Genomic DNA, 23,101 nt, shown 5'->3' on the forward strand with positions numbered 1-23,101 from the left:
ATTTGCCATTGTTTTAAGGTAAAGCATGAAGTAGTAATTTTTTTATTTGCCTCCCATGCTTGCTAACAAGGTAGAGAACACCGCCTTGTATTTCTTACCCCATCTTTCCAGACCTTCTCCTCTTTCAATGAACCACAAAAGTCACCTGTGCGTTTTTCCGGTTGGATGTTGGTCTCTTCCGCCAGGGTTTGTTACGTCACGAGTATGAACCGCTTGCCTGTTAACTTTCAATTTTTTGGTGATACCTATTTTGTTTTATTTTTATATTAAATATAATTTATTGTCGCATTGGTTTCCGTACAACACCCAGTGCTCGTCCCAGCAGGTGCCCTCCTCCGTGCCCATCACGCACTTCCGTGACACCTATTTTAAGTATTGGCTTCGGTTTGTCGTTTGGCTTTCAATATTGTTTGTGTTTTCGATAGTTTCTAAGTTTTACGTCCTCAGAAATTTTCATCTTTTTTTTTTTTTTAATCTCAGTGATGTCTGCCTTTTGTAATCCCACGATTTGGGGGTCAGTAAGCATTTTGGGTAAAGGGCCAGGTAGGGTTTTAGGGCTCAGCAGGGCGTATATGTTCTGTCTCAACTACTTAGCACTGCTGTTGCAGCACCCCCCCCCCCCCCCCGCACCCCCAGACAAGGCCGAAGCACAGAGCATGGCTGTGTTCCGATAAAGCTTTATGTGCAGGGGTAGCAGTTCAAGCTAGACTTGCTGTAGAAGTCAGCCATGGAAACTGGGCGTAGCGGGAAGTACCCCAAGGCCCAAAGACGACCATGGCAGCAAGCGACAGTGATGGGAAAGGGCCCGAGGCCGAGTGGCCTGCCACCTGTTACTGACTGCAGGAGGTGGGGAAGCCGGCGCCTTGAAGGAGGTGCGGCTGGTGACCCACGGGCCAGTCTGTCACATCCCTGCCTCCTTAGCGCGCATCCCGGCGGGGAAGAGGTTCCGCCAGACAAGCTGGTGCCGAAGCAAGTGAAAGCTTTGAGGGCGGAGGCCACTCTTCTGATGCCAGAGAGACGCTAAAGCCGGACTGCTCGGCCGGTGTGCATCCAGGGACCTCAGCCCTGAACGTACTAGCAAGGACCCTTCCCAGAATACCACGCGCAAGAATTGCGGGTCGCCCTGGACAGCCCCCATCGTGGGTGCCGTTATCCTAGGTTTCCCGCATCTTATGGAGGGGACCTTGTTGAAGTCTGGAGGGGTAACCTGCCCGCCCCCCTCAGCGGTGACTGTTTCGGAGGCCGCAGTGATGTCCTCCTCTCAGATCCTGCTGGGTGTGTTCTTCCTGCTTTGGCACCCACGTGGTGGGACAGCCATCCAGCCCAGGCCTGGGGCCACGCCCTCCACCTCCCAGAGCCTTCCTCCCAGAGCACCTGCTCACTGTTTTGTGTCCTCCCCAGCGTTTCCTAGCTTCTAGTTTCCATGAGCACCTTTATGTTGCAAAACCATCTTTTTTTAAATTTGAGAGAGAGAGAGAGAGAGCACGCACACACAAGTGGTGGAGGGGCGGAGAGAGAGGGAGAGAGAAAATCCCAAGCAGGCTCCGTGCTGTCAGCACAGAGCCCAACACGGAGCTGGATCTCATGAACCCTGAGATCACGTCCTGAACTGAAATCAAGAGTCAGATGCTCAAGCGACTGAACCACTCAGGTGCCCCTCAAAATCTTCTCTTATAATTACAGTCCTTATGTCCAAGTGACATTATCCTTTGGTAAAAAGGCTTGCTTTTCAATACTTTGAATGCACATTAGACATTCATAACAAAGCAGCACACTTTGGTTTTAAAGCTTTTCTTTTTCCATTTTTAAGTAAATCTGTATCTATATAACAGATAATATAGATAATAGATATAGATATTTATTTCTGATCAAAAAAACTAGACTTGTTATACATTCAGGAGATTAAGTATCATCTGTCTGGTATTTAAGCAATGTCTAAACATCTAAAAGAAATATATAAGCATATATCCAAATATATAGAAAAAAATGAAAATGAAATCAAAATGGCTTATAAAAAATTAGTTAAACTCAAAACAGGGTAGTAATGGAGGGGAAAAATACAAGGCATGCAGAAATTTTATTTATTTTTATTTTTACTTTAAGTTTATTTATTTATTTTGAGAGAGACAAAGAGAGAGAGAGAATCCCAAGCGGGCTCTCTACTGGCAGCACGGAGCCTGACGTGGGGCTCGAACTCGTGAACCATGAGATCATGACCTGAGCCAAAATCAAGAGTTGGACACTTAACCAACTGAGCCACCCAGGTGCCCCCAAGGCATACAGAAATTAAAAAAAAAAAAAAAAGAGGAAACAGACCTTATTTACAAAAATAGGCAGCAGGCTGAATTTGACCCCTAGATTGTAATTTGTAAACCACTGCCTTAAAAGGAAAAAATCTATTCCTGTGTATTTTCTGCCAGCACCCCTATGGTTCTGTTTTCCTCACGTAAAACCTTCCGTTCATTTGAATTCATTTTGATGTAACTTATGATATAGGGATTTTACTTGTTCTCCCCAGGTGGGAGAACACCATGGGAGGGTGTAGGGTGGGGAAGGTTTTCCAGGTGGAGGAAACCCAAAGTTGGTGCCATGATGCTCACGAAAAGCCGAGGCGTTCTTGAGAAACTGTTAACATGTTGCTCAGGCCTGAGTCCTGTTCCGCACTGGACGGGATGAAGGAGGAGACAGATGGCATTCAGGAGGCAATCATAAGGGCCTTCCTTGTCGTGCCCCACACGTCACTTAGGTGGAAGTTAGGCAGGGGAGTGACGTGGTTAGATTTGTGTTTTAATAAAATAATCTTAGCAGCATGTCGAGGCTGGACTACCTGTGAGGGGAGCCCGGAGGCAAGGAGTCCGTCTGGGAAGCTTTTTGTAAATGCTTCAAAACTACTTTTGGTAAACAGAGGGTGTTTGAGATAATGAGGCCTTAGTCCAAGGAAGTGTGATGGGAGACAGACCAGAGAGATCTTTAGGACATAGAATTTGCAGAGTCCGATAATCCTCGGAATGAAGACCACAAGAGAGAAGAAGAAGCGAGGCTGATTCCAGCTCCCAGCCTGAGCAGAAGGGTGGATATGCTCGCTGTTCGCTTGGGTGAGGGATTCACGCAGAGGAGTCCCATACCGACAGTAAAGCTCACCTCCTCGGATTTTCCTTCTCTTGGGAGATTTGGCCCCATGAGTAATAAATACGTCAGAATCTTTCTGGTACCTTCAAAGAGATGTTGATTGTATTTTGTTTGGGGTTAAAGGATTGATCTGAAATACTCCAGTCCAGGGGCATCTGGGTGGCTCAGTCGGTTGGGTGTCCAACTTTGGCTCAGGTCGTGATCTCGTAGTTCACGGGTTCAAGCCCCACACTGGGCTCTGTACTGACAGCTCAGAGCCTGGAGCCTGCTTTGGATTCTGTGTCTCCCTTTCTCCCTGCCTGCCTCTCCCACCCCTGCCCTGCACTCATCTTCTGTGTCTCAAAAATGAATAAATGTTACAAAAACTAAAAAATGAAATACGCCAGTCCATTGTTGTCTGGTAGCAAAATCCCCTTATTGGTGATAAATAAATTAGGTAAGTCCACCCAAAGAGAGTATATAGAATATATCCCGAGGCTAAGAATTGCATCCTGGGGAGCACCTGAGGTCAAGGCGTTTAGCCAGCAAAGAACTTTAAAGGAACCTGAATGAGAGAAGATAGAAAGAATAGGTAAATGCAGGACTTGGCAAAAGCAGTATCATGGACGCCAAAGGACTGAGTATTTCCAAAAAGGAGGTGACGGTCAACCATGTTAACCGCTGCTGTGATACCAACTGGAATAGGAGTCCAACATGTGCTCTTTGGCAATTCAAAGACCACCCGTGACCTTAGCAAGAGTGGTCTCAATGAATTTCAACAGAAGCCAAAGCCTGACTGCAGTGGGTTGAGGAGTGAACAGAAGTGACCAGAGATTATATAGACAGAGGATTTACCCGGGACAAAAGGAGGGTGCACACCCGTGCCATGTCAGGAGCTGGATAACTATACAGGCAGGGAACATGGACAGGAATTAGCAGTATTCTAGAATATTGGATTTTTTTTTTTTTTTTTGGTACTGTTCATTAAGAGGTGAGAGCTCTGGAAGAGCGAGGGCTCTCAGAGACTTGAGAGTGTTCCCATCAAAGAAAGGAGGGGAAGGAACTTACCAAAGACAGTAAAAAGCTAGAGTGATCTCTGTGAGGGCTCCCTGAGATGGGGGACCATGAATTCGTAGAGGTTCCCACCGGTGGACGTCATGAAGGAGCTGGCTTTGAGCGCTGGTGCACCAGTGAGGAAGGCTTTATCCTACATCCCATGGAAAACCCAACTTACAAATACAGGATGGTCTGCAGTAGACAGCCAAGGTTGGAGAAGCCGTTCTACTGTGTCTTCAAGGAACCAGACTCGTCTCTGTCTCCTTCATCGTCATCATCTGCATCATCATCCTTAGAGTGTGGCTTTCGTCTCTGTCAGTGCAAAGTCACTGTTCAACATTCACACCCATCCACACCCAGACAATAAAGGAGGTAGTGCAAAAACCATTCCTCGAATGCAGTACCCTTTGTTCAGGAAGGGAAGTCCTCCCTGGGGAGGGCTGCCTCATCACCCAGAACTGTGGCCTGCACGCACACTGGCTTCTACAGAGCTGGGAAACCACAGATACAGCTTTCTACCCATTCCGTTATTACTGACATTGATACAGTGCTTTCGAATGCCCGGAATTGTCCTCAAGCATGGCGTCCCACTTAGTTCCACTACCCCCCTTACGTGATAGTTTTGATATCGTCAAACCCACCTCACCGATGAAGAGACTAAGGACCAGAGATGTTAAGGACCATCTCTCATAACTAACTACGAAAGACACTGCGGGGAAGTGGCTAAGAAGTTGGGTTCTGGGGTCCAGACAGCCTGGGTTTAAATCCTGGGTTCGTTGCTTACTACTGTGTATTTGGTTTTCTCATTTTAAACTGGAAACAGCAATAATACTGCCTTTGTAGAGGTGATGTCAGGATTAAGTGAATCAATCGTGCTGAGCATTGCAAATAGTGTCTGGCACCTGGAGAGTGCCCAGTGAATGCTGGCAGTGTTTTTATTAGAAACGTGACTCATTTGGGTACCAAAAGATGTCACACCTCTCACGTACATTAAATGTAAATGTGAATATTTATAAACAGACGTCCCAATCAGCAGTCAGTCGGTCTGAGTGGTGTTGTTGTTTTTTTAATTTTTTTTTTTTTTTTTTACATTTACTTATTTTTAAGAAACAGAGTGAGACAAAGCGTTGAGCGGTGGAGGGCAGAGAGGGAAGGAGACACAGACTCCGAAGCGGGCTCCAGGCTCTGGGCAAGCAGTCAGCACAGAGCCCGACGCGGCGCTCGAACTCACGAACTGTGAGATCATGACCTGAGCCGAAGTCGGACGCTCAACCGACCGCGCCACCCAGGCGCCCCAAGCACTGGCTTTGAAGAGCCTGGAAGTCTCAGCAGAAAGAGACGCCATCTTGTCAGGGTCCAAGAGTGATTAGAAATCGCGGTAATTCTAATTGAACCAGGGTAGACGCTGAGTGAAATTGGGTCAAGAAACCAGTCTTTTGGAGACATGAGCCGAGGAGGCTGTGAAATGCGAACGGATGGGATGGGGTACAGTTTCTCACTCTTGGTAAAGGTAGAACAGATTCTCTCTGTCTCTCTCTCTCTCACATTGATTTTGGTTTGTGGATTAGGGATCCCTATGAGACTGTATTGGAAATTGTGTAGTTTTTTCTCCAGGAAAATGCACTTGTAACCCCAACCCCCAAATTTGCCATTCTAGTTTGTTTTGGGGGGGGGGGGGTGTCTCAGACCCCTGTGCCAGTTCAGGACATTCCGGGTCAAAAGCCCCTAAAAATCTAACCGTTTTGATTAGTTTCTACAAAGAAAGGGCAACCGGCATGTAGGGACAGATTGTCCAGCACGGCGGGTGAGGTGACGTGCTAAAGGCAGGGGCAGCCGGGATGTCACCCAGCTCTGTATGTTTGTGCCTGGGCTGCGGGGAAAGTGAGCAGATTCCTGCCTGCGTGAAAACATGCTGCTTCTCGTCCTTGACTTTCATTACAGCCCCTTCAAGTCTGTTACTGCTCTGAAACTGGCCAGCTGAAGCCGTTCTTGGCCGGGATTTTCCGTGGGCCATATGGAAGCACTTCCCTATAATCATGCTTTGTGTGAAAGAAATGTGGGGAGTGAAGCCATGTCTCTCCCCAAGTGTGCATCTCCGGGCCTGCGGAGTCCACGAAGTTCCTCCGTCCTCCCCTTGCCAAGCAATCATTCCTGTCTTCCTTGGGAGCCCCACCGAGCGGTGGGGGGAACACGGCCGTGAGACGCCATTGGCACAGCCTCACTCTGGACAGAGTGCTCAAGGTTGCTCGCACACTGTCGTTTCCACCAGGCAGCGAGGCAGATTCAAGGTCGAAGCTCCCAGGGCCAAGACTTTCGCTATGAGAAAAATCCGAAATCAGTCCAGGTCCAACACATACGTTTCCTGTTCCGCGGGGCAAGGGGAGACGCTCAACTAACGATGGCACAGAGAGCTTTGGAGGTTGGAACAGGGAGGCAGAGGCCACTCGGTGTCAAAAGAGAGGAAACTCCGTACACAGAGGAGCAAGCACGTCTATTTGGAGTCTTGGTTTGGACTCGGGGGGCTCCGTTGTGTTTCCAGATTCGTCCATGATTTGGGTCTTGTCCACATAAAGGCACACGTGGCCTAAAGGGGAGTAAATAAGCTTAGCTTGTCCCGACTGGGCTCTTTGTACGTTTTTACCTGGTGCATCTAAGCCTCTTGACACAGGGATGTCCGAGGCCGACCTGGAACACCAGCATTTCGCTGAACTTTTGATGTCAGGCCAATAACCGCACCCTCTTGCCAAACATCCTGTGCTTGATCCTGTTAAGCACATCCTATCTCCTGATGGAAGTAGAATCCTGGACCTGGCTTCTTATTACGAGGACATTTTCCCTTTGACTGTCGCTTCCTAAGATAACCTAGAAACCGAACTCAGTCCGTAACAGGGAAGACCGCATCAGCTGTGACGTGGTAAACAGACCGTCTGCTCACATCTCTCTTTCTGCCTCCCCATTCGTCTTCCCAGGGCAAGATGCTGACCGATAGTGTTCCTGTACCAGAGCTGTGTGTGGCTGAAGGAATATTTCAATCTAGCCCCCGACCGTTGTCATGGGATATTGCCCCCCATTTATTTATTTTGAGAGAGGCGGGGAGGGGCAGAGAAGGAGGGAGAACGAGAATCCCAAGCAGGCTCTTGCACGGTCAGTGGGGCTCCATCTCACGAACCATGAGACCGTGACCTGAGCTGAAATCAAGAGTCAGACGCTTAACCGACTGAGTCCCCCAGGCGCCCCCTCCCCATTTAATTCAACGAGAGACGGCATGGAGTGGTAAATGGATCCTGAGACTGAACACCTGGGGCCCGAACTTCCCGCTGCTCCTGGCTCTGTCACGCATGTGTTTGTGTGTGTTCTGTGTCCTCTGCATGAGGAGAAGCAAGGGCAAAATGATATGCAGCCTCCGTTGAGAAGTGCTGTCAATTCTGCTTTTCACGGAGCGCTCAGACCGACCGTGAATCCCCCAGCCTAAAACCTCCCCATGGATTGCCTTCCCACTTAGGCTAAAATGCATACCTTTCCATGACCTTCAGAGTCTTGCACGGCTGCCTCTGTGTCATGTCACGTGTGCCCTTTGGCCCCTCATGCACGAGGCTCCAGTCTTACTGTCTGGAAGATTCTAGAGTGCCGAGTGCCCTTCCTGTCACGGGCTTTTGCACTGGCCAGTCCCTGGGCCTAGCATACACTTCCCCTGGCTCTTAACATGGTTGCCTCTTTCTCCACCTTGAGCTCAAGGGTCAGCTCCTCAAGGAGCTTTCTCTGACCAATCTACCAGTCTGCCAAGCTCTTCTCTATTTACTTCCTGTTTGGCCTTTATGAAGCATGTCCTAGGAGCTCAATACATGTTGAGCTAACAAACACAGGCACTTTGCTAGAGACGATTCGGCTTTCCGTTATGGTTTCAGTGGGACTCAATAATTGTGCAACAGAACTGGCCTGGAAGCCAGAGACTGGGTAATAACCTCAGCTTGGTTGCTCACTCTCTGTGATCTTAGGCAGAACCACAGGGCCCTTGGCTTTTTCATCTGTATACTGAGAGCCTCAGCACAGATGATTTCCAAGACCTCTTCTAGCTCTGGGAGTCTATTAAGTATATCTGTAATTTATTTCTTGTTTTAAGAAAAAGCAGATCTTGGGTTGGAATGGAGATCATAGAAATAGACCCGGGATCTTATAGGAAGACATGTTCCAAAGCTTTAACGAAAAGGTTCAACAGAGGTGGCTTACGTTTATTCTTAAAGGGCCCAGGAAGTTTTCCATACGCGAGGGAAGTGAGTTGGTTTGAAGTCTCCTCGAATCTCCCGTGAACCACTGCTTGGGAACCTTTTACATGCTACCATCACGACCTGCGTGGGAGGGATTTTGTGTACGCGCTGAGCCCCTCACTGGCATGTGAGCTCATCGAGGGCCTTTCACGCCTGGCCCAGTACCTGGCACCTGATGTGTTTGCTATAAGGGTGTATTGGCTTGCCTGGAACAGGATTGCATAACCCACTTAGACCAGCTGCCCACGTGAATGGAAAGCGGAAGTAGCCTGTTGGTGGCCAAGCCCTGTCACACCTGGCGTCACCCAGGAGAACTGACATCCACTAACCATGGAGTGCTCTGGGATCATTAAGAATAATAATAATTATCGGGACGGTAATAATAACAGGGGCCTCCATAGGCTGTACACTTATCTGTGGGTGCTGTGCTGAGTACTTTTATGTATGATACGGTTTATACCTCACCATAACCCTACAGAGTAGGTACTATTTACAGCCTCCCCTTTGACAAACATGGACAGTGACCCAGGGGCTCAGTGAAATGCAATGCCTTGTTCAAAGTCTCACCCCAACAAGTCAGTGCCCCAGCGGGTCTGACTTCAGAGTTCATGTGCTCCCCAGCCTCCTGAGAGGTCTTCCCAGATGAGCAAGAAACGTGCACTGAGGTCTAGAGGGATGGGGTCGGAACACAATTAGCACAAAAATGGAAGCAGAAGTGGAGCAAAGGCTGCCTCAGCCAACCTGCCCATCGTCCCCCCATCAGAGCCCGCCCCCCCATCAGAGCCCGCCCCCCCATCAGAGCCCGCCCCGTGGCTCGTACTGCTGCATGCACATCAGGACCCTCTGGGGAACTTGGTCCGTGTTCTAGCCCTCAGGCCCTACCCTAGAGTTTTGGGGGATAAATCTGGACAGTTCCATGTTGCCAGAGTCTCCAGGTAGTGACTCTCATCTGTGCCTCTGGTTAATGCCTCTGCTTTTCAGCCTCTGACGTCCCTGCAGTGCAGGAGAGATCATCTTCCCTCTACCCTTCCAGGTTCTTGGTTCACAGCCCCTAGTAATAAGAAGACAGAGTAACAGGAGAAAAAGAAATCTAATTACGTGCGTACATATGGGAGCCCCACAGAGACAGGAGACTCAAAGAAGTGGCCAAAGCGGGAAGCTCTTCTACCTTTTAAACAAAGGAATGATAGATTCGTGGAGCATTGACAAGACAAGGGGATTGGGCTGTGGTAGTAAATGGTGAAGTAGTTACAAGGTTTACCCATGAAGCCTCCTCAGTCCTCAGTTCCCTGTCTCTGGAGAGAAAGCTGCTTCTAACCCCCTGGTCCAGGGAGGAGACCTTTCTCACAGGAGATTTATTTTGTGCATTCAAGAGGACAGAGGAGGGGCAGAGCGTCCCTCCTGCACCTGCTACTTCGCATGTACCTTTAAATCAAAGTAATCAGTATGCCGGGGCGCCCGGGTGGCTCAGTCGGTTGAGCGTCCGACTTCAGCTCAGGTCATGATCTCACAGCTCGTGAGTTCGAGCCCTGCGTTGGGCTCTGTGCTGACAGCTCGGAGCCTGGAGCCTGCTTCGGATTCGTGTCTCCCTCTCTCTCTACCCCTTCCCCGCTCACGCTCTGTCTCTCTCAAAGATAAGTCAACATTAAAAAATTTTTTTTAAATAATCAGTATGCCGAAGTGGCGTATTTGGGGTGACATATCCTGCATCCCGACATCCCACCAGAATCAGGAGGCAAATGACCATCTAACCCCCACCAGGCTCTTGATTTCTTAGATGCAGTATAAAGGGCAGAGGGGAAAGTTATGCCAGGTTGCTGGGCAGCATCTGGACAGAAGGTTGTTGCCTGCTGCTTATGCGTAACGTAGCCCCCGCCCCCGCCGCGGCATGCCGTTCAGAGTGAGTCCTGGAAGTGAGCACGGGAGGGGACACTCGCAGGCACCCTGCCTGTCACCACGCTCTTTTGAGGGAAAGCCGTCTGAGGCCAGGAAAGAAGCGCAGCTCCAGGTTGGGAGCTGATGGTTGTGCATAGACACAGGGGCTGACGGCCGAGGACGCTCAGGTGCAGGTGCAGGGATACTAGACTCCCGTGATGGAGCATGGAGTTAGCTCACGGCAGGACCAGGGATGTCATAGCAGGGCAGGTGTGGGTACGAGAGGCCGTTTATCAGCTTGCAGCTGGTTGTTCTTGCCAAATCAAGTCTCCAGCGTGTCCCTTCTCTACATTTATTTATTAATTTGTTTATTTAAGTTGATTTATTTTTGAGAAAGAGACAGAGCATGAGCTGGGGAGGGGCAGGGAGAGAGGGAGACACAGAATCGGAAGCAGGCTCCAGGCTCCGAGCTGTCAGCACAGAGCCCGACGCGGGGCTCGAACTCACGGACCGCGAGATCATGACCTGAGCCGAAGTCGGATGCCCAACCGACTGAGCCACCCGGTCGCCCTTCCTCTCTACTTTTAAAAAGTGGTTGTTGATTTCTGAGTTTGACTTTCCCCTGTCTTTGCTCCTGGCATGTCTCATTTGTCCCACCTCGAGCTACAAAAGGCAGCCTGGATGGCGGTCCAGCTGCAGGACCGGTGTCTCCACACGCTGACTTTCCGGTCATCTGCCTCCTACAGCCCTCTACTGCACACACAGAGCGGCAGGTGAACTTGAATCAAACCCGACTCCCTGACTTTGGAAAGTTATCGTCCCCTGCTCTGCACAGCGTCACACGACTACCCCCTTCTAGTGTAAAAGACACCAAGCAGCGATCCGTACGTGAGAGCGTTCACAAGCACCATCGTTTCTCAGTTTACAGAATGCTTTCACGGCCACTGTCTCTTTCGAAAGAAAAATAGGTATTCTTTCCAATTTTTCCATAAGGTTGTTGTTATAATTTGCCTTAGCATTTATTGGGATGCCTTTCTTCCTTTTTAAAAACACTCCTTTGTTCCTTGGGAATGGAGACTGGGGGCAGGATGTGTGTGTCAGTTTTAGCCCAAAGAAATAGCTCTAGAGGGGCACCTGGGTGGCTCAGTTGGGTAAGTGTCTGGCTCTTGATTTTGGCTCAGGTCATGATCTCACAGTGCATGGGTTCGAGCCCCACGTCGGACTCCGCACTGACAGCGTAGAACCTGCTTGGGATTCTCTGTCTCCCCCTCTCTCTGCCCCACCCCTCAAAATAAATAAATAAACATTAAAAAAAAAAGAACAGAAGGAGACATAAATGTGCAAGGTCCAGAAAAGTAACAAGTAAAATACCTGACAAAAAGTTTTGTCCAGCAGAAAAGCCAACCCACCAAATTAAGAAAATAAAAAAACAAAACAAAAAACCGGGAGTGGGAGTGAGGTTGTCAAAGCGAACATAAAACTTCTTCTCTTTTCCCATATTACCGTGGAACGGATAGTTTAGGTTGGTGCAGTTCTAGTTGGACTTCACTGTGAAATAAACAATCTGCTATAAATTACAGTCCTTCTGGGCTGACCCTGATGTTTATTGATTAGTTAATATTGTGTGGACAGTTTATTTCCCGTACATCTTGCTACTTAGTGGAACTGCGATCTGTAGCAGGAAATGAGACATACAAAAAATATGATGGAACAGCTGGGGTTGAGCACTTATGTGTGGGAGGGAAATCCGTGGAAGCAAATTTAATGGATCCTTAGGTCAGCCCCGAGATTGCAAAACAAGTGAAACCCATGAAACAGAAAGTCTGTGCTGCACAGGCTTCTGACGAGTGAGTTTGGGTTTACACAATTATACTTTGGTCTCACAGTAGAAGAGTTAAGAGTAACTTTTGGTTCTGACCTCAGCCCAAGTGCCTTGGAAATCTGTGATCTTGGCAAAGTCATTTCAACCTGAAAAAAAAAAATCCAGTTCTCTGAACTGTAGAAAAGTTAATAAAAATTTTATTGTAACTGTATTAGAATAAAGGAGGTAATTTATCTCAAGTTACCTGGCATTCTGCCTGGGGACGTAGTAAGTGCTCAGCGAAGTTTGAATAACTTACCCTTCCCCAGCCCTTCTGGTGGTTAGGTTCTCTTCTAAGCCCTGCGCGTAACTTACCTCATTGAACCTCCTCAAAACTCCCTTGAAACAAGTATGCTTATTATCCGTATTTTACAGATGCCTCTGAGGCTCAGAGAAGGCAGGAAACTTGCCCCAGGTCACACGGCAGTCCCAAGTGGCAGCACTGGTATTCCAACCCAGGTCGTGTGGCCCCAGCACCTGTGACCCTGACCCCCATCCAGATGGCCTTTCCCGATAGTTTGTAGAGTAAACATAATGCAGGTGACATTTAATGTGTGACAAGAAGCAGCCCTGGGAAATGGCCCAGTGAGTAGCAGTGTGAAGGATCTTCTACTCCAAATTTAAGAGACACATATCCCGATTTCACTCATATGTGGAATTTGAGGCCCACGACAGATGAACATAGGGGAAAGGAAGCAAAAATAAGATAGAGACAGAGAGGGAGGCAAACCATAAGAGCCTCTCAAAGACAGAGAACAAACTGAGGGTTGCTGGAGGGGAGGTGGGTGGGGGATGGGCTAAATGGGGGATGGGCGTTGAGGAGGGCACCTGTTGGGACGAGCACTGGGTGTCACAGGTAAGCGATGGATCACTGGGTTCAACCCTTGAAGCCAAGACGACACTGTACGTTAACTAACTTGAATTTAAATGTGAAACACGTTTTGGAATAGTTCAAACACTGAAAACGCTCAGCCAGAACCGGTAATCTGTCACCACCACCGCCGTCCCCACCACCACCAAATCTGAGTGCTCCCAGACGTGGACCTATTGCCATCATATTGTAGGATGGGACAGAGAAGGAGTCTTCCCTCCGTGCGCTACGTTCTCAACCATTGGATCCTATGCCATTAGAAGGTGTATGTTAAAGCGGCCTCCGAGTCAGATCTGATTGGTGGTCTCTTTTGCAAACTTGTGATAAGACACGTTAAATGGTCTGTATGTAGCGTGCCCGGAAACACGAGGATCAGCTTGCTCCCACTGTACTTAGCCTCCTCCCTGCTGCACGATCTCCAGCTCTGGGTGGCTCCAGACTGAAGGGGAATTGACCAGGAGGACTGTGATAGACCAGACAGACAAAGCATGATTGCCGTATTTATATCAGAGCGAGTAGAATTTCAGGCAAAAAAGAAAATAACAAAGGTGAGTACTTTAGATCCATCGGTAATCAAAAATCAGTTTTCAAAATTGCAAACAAATTGCAATCAAATTGCAAAATTGCAAACAAATTGCAAACAAATGCCGTTCCGTCAAAATATATAAAGAAGAAAAAAAACCCTTTAAATGTGTAAGAAGAAATTGGAAGAAGTAACTACTGTGAGAAACTTTGACACACAATGTAATTATTGTTACACGAACGGGTATTTCTGGACATTGCATTTGGAGGGAATATACTGTCTTTTCAAGCAGTTATGGGCCATTTAGAAAAACTGATTGTATGCTAGACTCCAGAGAAGATTGTGAAGAACAGAAACCACCCGAAGAGACCTCGCCCTGCAGCTGTGTGCAATCATGCCTTGCTGCCTCCTGTTCTAGAAGCACAAGGGTCTTTCTCTCCAGGGCTAATTAATCTCTCCATCTGTGTTCTGGATTCCAGCCCCTCTGCTTCCTCAGAGATCTCACGCCGCCCCTGATCTCCTCTCTCTCCTCTATCTTCCCTCTCTTCCTTTCCCATCAGGGTTAAAAGAGACCCCAGATTTCTCCCACTTTAAATGCAAGTATAATTTTTTATCCAATTAACACAAAGTGGTATATTTCAGGTGTACAATATAGCGATTCAACAATTCTGTACACTTCTCAGTGCTCATCACGACAGGTGCACTCCGGGTCCCCATACCCTAGTTCACCCACCCACCCCCGCCTCCCTCCCCTCCGGTGGCCATCAGCATGTTCGCTGTGTTTTCGAATCTGGGTTATTTGTTTGTTTTGGTCCCTTTTCTTTGTTCGTTTGTTTTTCTTGAATTCTTGAATTCTTACATATGAATGAGATCATATGGTATTTGTCTTTCTCTGTCTGACTTGTTTTCATTTAGCGTGGCACTCTCCAGCTCCATCCACATGGTTGCAAATGGCAACATTTCATTCGTTTTTATGGCTGAGTAATATTCCATTGTATATACATCGCCTCTTCTTTATCCATTCATCAATCAATGGACGCTTGGGCTGTTTCCATATCTTGGCTATTGTAAACAGTGCCGCAGTAAACATAGGGGTGCGTATATCTTTGCACATTAGTGTTTTCACTTCCTTTGGGTAAATACCCAGGAGTGGAATTAGTGAATTATATGGTAATTCTATTTTTAATGTTTGAGGAACCTCCACGCTGTTTTCCACAGTGCCTGCACCAGTTTGCATTCCCACCAACAGTTCACGAGGGTTCCTCCTTCTCCATACCCTCCCCGGTACTTGAGATTTCTTGTTTTTGATTTTCGCTGTTCTGACAGGTGCACAATCGTCTCTCACTGTGGGTTTAATTTGCATTTCCCTGAGGATGAGTGATGTCAAGCAAGTATAATTTTAACGATTGTGTGTGCATCACATATAAAAATACAGGTATTTTAAATTCTCCACATCTTCCGCTGCTACCCTAACCCTTCACCTACCTTTACTGACAGCTTTTGGCAAAACTGCTTATACTTCTGCTCTGCTCTTTCATTGTCGCTTCACTTCTCAAACCACAGCCTCCTGTGCCCGCTACTAATTGAAACTGCTTTTACAAAGCCCATTGACATTTTTTTTTTCCTAGTGCTATGGACGTACTATTGTACTGTTGGTACCTCCCTCCTCAAAGTCCTCTATCTTACTAGACTTCTCGCTGCATTTCTGGTCAAAGGTAGAGCTCTGCCATTTCTGCAGGAAAGGTGAAGCCATGCTGACAAGTTTGTGACCGTGGCACAGGCCTCCCTTACTGTCATCAGGACCGGCGTCTCCCCTCTCTCCGCCCCATATCAGTGCTACGCACAGCAGGGCTCACAAGCGTGCAGAATCGGCACCCCTGGGAGGCTGCGAGATGGGCACATTCTTGAGTTCCACCCTTTGCTTCTGGGTGAGGATTTCAATGGCTGGGGCAGGAATCTGTGCTTTAACAAGTCCTCCAGGTGCTTCTGGGAGGTACAACCCTATAAAAGTATCATCGAGACTTCCTCAGATGTATCGCGCTGTCCTGGAGAGTTACAGAAATGATAGGAGATTGCCCCTTGGGAGAAGGTGTTTAACACTGGAAGTACAGGTTTCTTTTCCCGTAATTCTAGGGACCTTAAGTCCTTAACACTGGATTATAGGTTGTCCCCCATCCCTACCTGTCCCCTGTCCCGGCTGCCCTACAATGCCCGCTTCTCTCCAAGGTTAGTACTGTGAACAACTGGGGATTCGTTGCCTTCTATGCAGCAGAACATTTGTTCCCAGGTTTGAGCTCTTCTGGCTAAAATCACATGCCACGGGTTCTGGTCTGAAAGGTTTCACTTGAGTGTGTAACAGTCAGTGGGTGGTGGTTAGAGCACGCACGCACACACATGACGAATATCAGTAGTGCCAGCCCCTAAAGAATGGAATTGCTTTGGAGTTGGTGAGGTCATAGAGGGTGACTTACCTTCCAGAGTTTCTCCTTCTGTCCCTTTTCATATTTTTAGAAAAAAATATTCCTTAATGTTTTAACTAATTAATTAAATGATACCATAATATTAATTAATGTTACCATGAGTTATTAATATATATTATACATAGTCACCAATTTCCCAGCACCCCAAGAAGAATACACAATAATATGGTAACATATCGGTGTTGTGACTGATTCATGACATGCTTACTTCCTTTGCCTGGATGCTGTAAATTTTGTACAGTACACAGATAGCACATTTTATATGCAATAAAAGTTTGTTCTGAAAATGCATGTAAATTAGAAGGCTTTCCCCGAGCTGACAGAAACCTATTCGGGCACATCACTTGGGCTGAGCACTCTTGCAAAATCTTTACGAGCTTAGGCTGTTGTGTCTTATGAGTCGTGTTTGTCCTGTGTGAATAACATAACACAGACCTTCACACACGTATGCATTTGAGAGCCATACAGAACCGATCATTAAATATAATTTTTTTTACAACTGAATTTTATCACTGAGGTTTTTCCTATTAGTTCTCAAAAGTCTGCTTTATCTTTTTAAAGTGATGGCCTAGGAAGACGTGCCATGATCTTTTTAACCAGACTCGTATTAATGAACATTTAGGGTTTTTTCTTGGTTTTGCTATGCTTGTTCACCTTTGTACAAGTGTATCTTTGATTATATGTTTTTATTTTTCAAAGACACTGCTAATTTTTCCTCCCATAGGATTTACCATCATCCTCACAAACAGATTAAAATTTTCGAGAGCATTTCACTTTTACTAATGGGATAAGTGAAATGTATCTTGTTTTCAGTTTGCATTTCTGTGATTACCAGTGAGTTGGGAATCTTTTCATAATCTTCTGGTCATTTTAATTCTTGGGGCACCTGGGGTGGCTCAGTCGGTTAAGCGTCTGACTTCAGCTCAGGTCACGATCTCATCGGTTCGTGAGTTCGAGCCCAGTGTCGGGCTCTGTGCTGACAGCTCAGTCTGGAGCCTGCTTCAGATTCTGTGTCTCCCTTTTTCTGTCCCTCCCCTGCTAACACTCTGTCTTTCTCTCAAAAATGAATAAACATTAAAAAATTTTTGTTTTAAAGAATCAAAAGATATGGGGCACCTCCATGGTTCAGTCGGTTGAGTGTCCCGAGTCTAGGTCCTTTCTCAGGTCATGATCTCAGGGTTGTGCGTTCAAGCCCCACGTTGTGTATTATTGTCTTATTATTAATAGGCATTTTCTCCTATTTCTCCTTATGTTCCTATAGATTTTGCTTCATATATTTCAGTACCATTTATCTAAAGCACATATGAAGGTCATGATAGCTGAATTATTCCCTAGATTATTATGAAGTGCTCTTCCTTTAAATATTTAATGTGTTTTTCCCAGTTAAACTTTGTCTGACAATCATATCATGATTTCTGTTTTATTTTTTTATATATTTTCCAGGGTATTAAGTTTAAATTTTTTTTTTCAACGTTTATTTATTTTTGGGACAGAGAGAGACAGAGCATGAACGGGGGAGGGGCAGAGAGAGAGGGAGACACAGAATCGGAAACAGGCTCCAGGCTCTGAGCTGTCAGCCCAGAGCCCGACGCGGGGCTTGAACTCACAGACCGCGAGATCGTGACCTGGCTGAAGTCGGACGCTTAACCGACTGCGCCACCCAGGCGCCCCTAAATTAGGACTCTTTAAAAACGTAATCACAAAGCCATTATTATATCTAAAAATTAACACTAACTAATCCCTTAATATCATCAAATATCCAGTCTGTGTTCACTTTTCTCAGATCATCTCATAAATATTATAGTTTACTTGTTCAGTTTAAATATGATTTCCTTTAGTTCTTTGAGCATATTTAAAATAGCTTGTTTAAGGTTTTTGTCTAAAATTCCAACTCTGGGCTTATATAGATACAGTTCCTATTGGTTGCTTTTTTTTAATTTAAAAAAAAAATTTTTTTTTGTTTTTTTTCAACGTTTATTTATTTTTGGGACAGAGAGAGACAGAGCATGAATGGGGGAGGGGCAGAGAGAGAGGGAGACACAGAATCGGAAACAGGCTCCAGGCTCCGAGCCATCAGCCCAGAGCCCGACGCGGGGCTCGAACCCACGGACCACGAGATCGTGACCTGGCTGAAGTCGGACGCTTAACCGACGGCGCCACCCAGGCGCCCCTCCTATTGGTTGCTTTTATTTTTCCTGTGTATGAGCCATACTTTCTTATTTTTTTTTTTGTAGGTCTTGTAACTTTTTGTTGGAAAGTAGACATCTTCAATATAATGTTGCATATCTGGAAATCAAATTCTCCCCGCCCCACCCCACCCCAAGTGTGTCACTCTTGGTGGCTACTGTTTGTTTAGTGATTTTCTCGGACCCAATTTTGTGAGGTCTGTATCCTTTGTCCCATGTAGCTACTGAAGACTGTGCTCAGTTGGTTTAGTGGTCAACTAGTGATTGGATAGAGACTTAAAATGTCTGAAATCAACAAGTCTTTGCTGAAGGGCTCTGTGTTATGTGTGGAGGCACAGTTCAACACTCAGCCAGACATCTGACAACTCTGTTATAACCTACACTTCCTTCTTGTCGCAGAGCCTCAAGGTCAGCCAGGGGTGAGAACGTAGGGCCTTTTCAGGTCTTTTCTGAGTATACTCACAGCCCTGACGTGCACATAGCCCAGCCTGTATGTGTGGCCTTCTAGATTCCCAGGAATATGATGGAGCTTTCCAAAGCCCCCTGTGGACATCTCTATTTCTCCAGATTTCCCCTTGAAGCTTTTTGGATAGCTTATGGTTTTTTTCAGCTGTTATCTACCACCTTGGGCAGCCTCAATGTTAACAAATTGCCTCTGATTGTTTTGGACAAGCGCCCCTCAGGAAAAGGCTTTTTGTACTGGGCAGGCCCCTAGGTACGTAAAATAAAGACAGCTTTGTGAGTGAGGCCCTCCAGGGAACCACTGTGCAAGTCAAGCAATGACAGTTGAGAATTGGGGCTTTGAAGGAGCTCCAACCATATTCTGCCCCTGCAGCATCTTCCGGCATCTTCTGGGCTGCTGATTTTCACAGTGATAATGCTGTTGGTCTTTAAGGTTACAACAGAGGCTGAGAATGGGGAATATGGGAACAGACTATTGAAAATGCCACAGAATTTGTGGTTCTTATCAGGGGATTTTCTTTAATCAATTTTTCTCAGATTTGAGCTCAGGCTTTGCTCTACAAGCCTTAAGTTACTTTCCAGAATTTTGAAACGGTGAATTCTGACAGTTTTTTCCTAGTATTTTCATGAAAGAGTGGCTTTCCGAGTCCTTACTCCATCATTTTTGCTTACTTATTCAAGTTAGTCTCTATATAAGGTCTGTATGTTCATTTGGATGTTATGTCTCTATGTTATTTTTTAATTAGAAGTATGTTCTTCTCTCTTTTTATTCTTAATTATGTTTAATTCATTTTTCATTATAAGCACACCCTTCTATTTTTTTCCCTTGAGATTTATTTGTTAAGGAAACTGTTTATTTGTCTAACAGGTTTTCCCATAATCTATATTTTTCTCATTACATTTCCATGATGTGGTATATTATGTTCCTTTGCACTATACATTTCATGTGAATAGGTAGTTAGATGTAAAGGCTTGATCATATTCCGATGTATTTGCTTGTTCTGGTAAGAATAGTTTAAAGCTGGTGTTATGCATTTCCTATCACATCATATTAGGAGGCACATGACGTATGGTTTTCTGTCTTATTGTGATGCTATAGCCATCAGTGATAATTAATGTATAAATGATAATATTATGTAAGTGCTTCATTTATCAGCTTGGATACTTCTATAAAGAAAAACTATACCTCATAAACTATTTGGTTTCCCTGAAGTGTAATTTGTGTGGAAAGGCATGGTAAATGCATTATTCTTTTGTCTTTATTTACCATTTTTCAAAATAATGAGTTGGCTTGTAGCATCCTCAAAATGTGACCAGTGATTTTTTTCCAGTGTTAGTATGAGCTTAAGGATTTAAACATATTTCATGTGATCCGCTCCATTGCAGTTATTATTCTTATTAATGTTCAAATTGTCACATTTTTGCCCAGTTGGATACTCTCATGTTGACTCCCTTTCATGTAATTCCAGTTCAGTTCACATGACTCATGTCTTTGAGAGCTCCCATACTTTTGTTATTCCATAGTGTTCTAGGATTATCTAGTTCATTTTCTGAGCCAGACCTGGACGGAACCATTTCTTTAAAGACGCGCTGGTTCTTTTTAGTGGGAAATGGTATTTGGAGACACCATATGGATGCATGGGTGTTCATTGCTACTGAGTTGGTTAATATTTTTTGGATTTTCAGGAGACAGACTAGGAATAAATACTGGAGTGTATGTATATATATGTAATATTGTATATTAATATATTAACCTTTTAATAAGTATAATATATATTATCTATAAAATATCATTATAGTATATAATTAAATATTAATTGAAATGCAGGAAAACAGTTTATTTAATATCAATACTTTCTGAATTTTGGGGGAGTTATAGTGTTTTTCCCCAGTTGTATTGAAAAGTAAATGGCAAACATCACTGTATAGGTTTGAACCATACAACATGACTTACATATTTTGTGAAATGATTACCATAGAGGTTTAGCTAACATTCATCTTCTCATATGGACACAATAAAAAGAAAAGAAATAAGAAAAGGAAAAAGGAAAAAAAAATTCTCCTTGTGATGAGAAAATTTCTCCTATATGTTCTATATCACGGTTAGCTATCGTCATCATGCTGTACATTACATCCCTAGTCTTAAATTTCTTGGAAATGGAAGCTTGTACCTTTTGATCACTTTCTTCCAATTCCCCCTCCCCTCTCCCTCTGTCTCTGGTAATCACAAGTTGGATCTCTTTGTCTATGGATTTGTTTTTTGTTTTGTTTTGTTTTTAGACTCCGCATATGAGTGGAATCATACAGTATTTTTTCCCCATCTGACTTATTTCACTTAGCATTATGCCTTCAGGGTCCACCCATATTCTTGCAGATGGTAGGATTTCCACATTTTTTATGGCTGAATAATATTCCAGTGTGTGTATGTGTGTGTGTACACATACATTTATATAGACATAGACATAGACATAGGCATAGATTGACTTATATCTGCTCATCTATTGATTTCCATGTTTGAATTTTGTAAATAATGCTGCAGTGCTCATGCAGGTGCAGATATCTTTCTGGGTTAGTGTTTTCATTTCCTTTGGATATGTTCCCAGAAGTGGAGTTGCTAGATCATATAATTGTTCTAGTTTTAGTTTTTTGAGGATCCTTCATACTGTTTTCCATGGTAGGTGTTACAATTTATAATCCCACCAACAGTGCAGAAGGGTTTCCTTTTATCCACATCTGTGCCAGCATTTGTTATCTCTTGTCTTTTTGATTCTGGCCATTCTGAAAGGCATGAGGCGATGGCTCATTGTAGTTTTAATTTGTATTTTTCTGATGGCCAGGAGTGTTGAGAATCTTTTCAAGTACCTATTGGTCTTTCATATATCTTCTTTGGAGATACGACTATTCATGTCTTTTGCCCATTTTAAAATTGGGTTTTTGTTTGTTTGTTTTGCTATTGAGTTGTATGAATTCATTATAGCTTTTGGATATTAACCCCTTATCAGATATATGGTTTACAAGTGTATTTCCCATTCCATAGGTTGTCTTTTCACTTTGATGATGGTTTCTTTTGCTATGCAAAACCTTTTTAGTTTGATGTAGTCCCATTTGTTTATATTTTATTTTATTGCTTGTGCAATAAAAATGTTGACAAGACCCATGTCAAGGAGCATCTATTCCTATGTTTTTTTCCAGAATTTCCTGGTTTCCCATTTAAATCTCTTACATTTAAATCTCTAATTCATTTCAGGTTAATTAAAAAAAATAATGTTTATTTTTGAGAGAGAGACAGAGATCAAGCAGGGGAGGGACAGAGAGAAAGGTGGGGAGACACAGAATCCGAAGCAGGCCCCAGGCTCTGAGCTGTCAGCACAGAGCCTGAGGCGGGGCTCGAACTCACAATCTGTGAGATCATGACTTGAACTGAAGTTGGATACTTAGCCAACTGAGCCACCCAGGTGTCCCATTTCAGGTTAATTTTTGTTAATGGTGTAAGATATCGGTCCAGTTTCATTCTTTTATGTGTAAAAATCCCATTATTCCAACACGTTTATTGAAGAGACCATCTTTGCTCTGTTGAGTATCCTGGGCTCCATTGTCAAGTATTAGTTGACTGTATGTGCTTGGGTTTATTTCTGGGCTCTTAATACTTTTTGTTGGTCTGTTTGTGTTGTTGTTATTATATACCACACTGTTTTAATAAGTGTAGCCTTTTAAGTCTAGCTTTGAAATCCATAAGTTTGTTGCCTCCTGCTATGTTCTTCCTTCTCAGGATTTCTTTGGCTATTTACGGTCTTTTGTGGTTCCATGTAAATTTTAGGACTATTTTTTCTACTCGTGTAAAAAATGCTGTTGGAATCTTTTTTTTTTTTTTTAATTTTTTTTTTCAACGTTTATTCATTTTTGGGACAGAGAGAGACAGAGCATGAACAGGGGAGGGGCAGAGAGAGAGGGAGACACAGAATCGGAAACAGGCTCCAGGCTCTGAGCCATCAGCCCAGAGCCCGACACGGGGCTCGAACTCACGGACCGCGAGATCGTGACCTGGCTGAAGTCGGACGCCTAACCAACTGCGCCACCCAGGCGCCCCATGGAATCTTAAAGGGATTGTATCAAATCTATAGATGGCCTTTGGTCGTATTGACATCTTAACAACACTAATTCTTCCAGCCCATGAACTTAAGATGCCTTTAGATGTATATGTATCTTCAGTTTCTTTCACCATGGTCTCACAGTTTTCAGAGTAGAGATCTTTCACCTCCTTAGTTAAATTGATTCCTAAGTATTGTTTTTGATGCTATGGTAAATGAGATCAATTTCTTTACTTTTTTTCAGATTTACTTTTAGTGTATAGAAATGCTATTGATTTTTGTATGCTAATTTTGTATATTGCAACTCTACTGAATTTGTTATTAGA

General features: G+C 44.8%; 1 protein-coding gene across 3 annotated transcripts in view; it reads left to right on the forward strand.

Annotated features, from left to right (window-relative positions):
* The window catches only part of ADAMTSL3 (ADAMTS like 3), a 355,448-nt gene that overhangs the window by 153,374 nt on the left and 178,973 nt on the right, over positions 1-23,101 (forward strand). The window lies entirely within an intron of this gene.

Source organism: Prionailurus viverrinus, unplaced genomic scaffold (genome assembly GCF_022837055.1).
Source record: "Prionailurus viverrinus isolate Anna unplaced genomic scaffold, UM_Priviv_1.0 scaffold_40, whole genome shotgun sequence".
Classification (NCBI taxonomy): domain Eukaryota; kingdom Metazoa; phylum Chordata; class Mammalia; order Carnivora; family Felidae; genus Prionailurus; species Prionailurus viverrinus.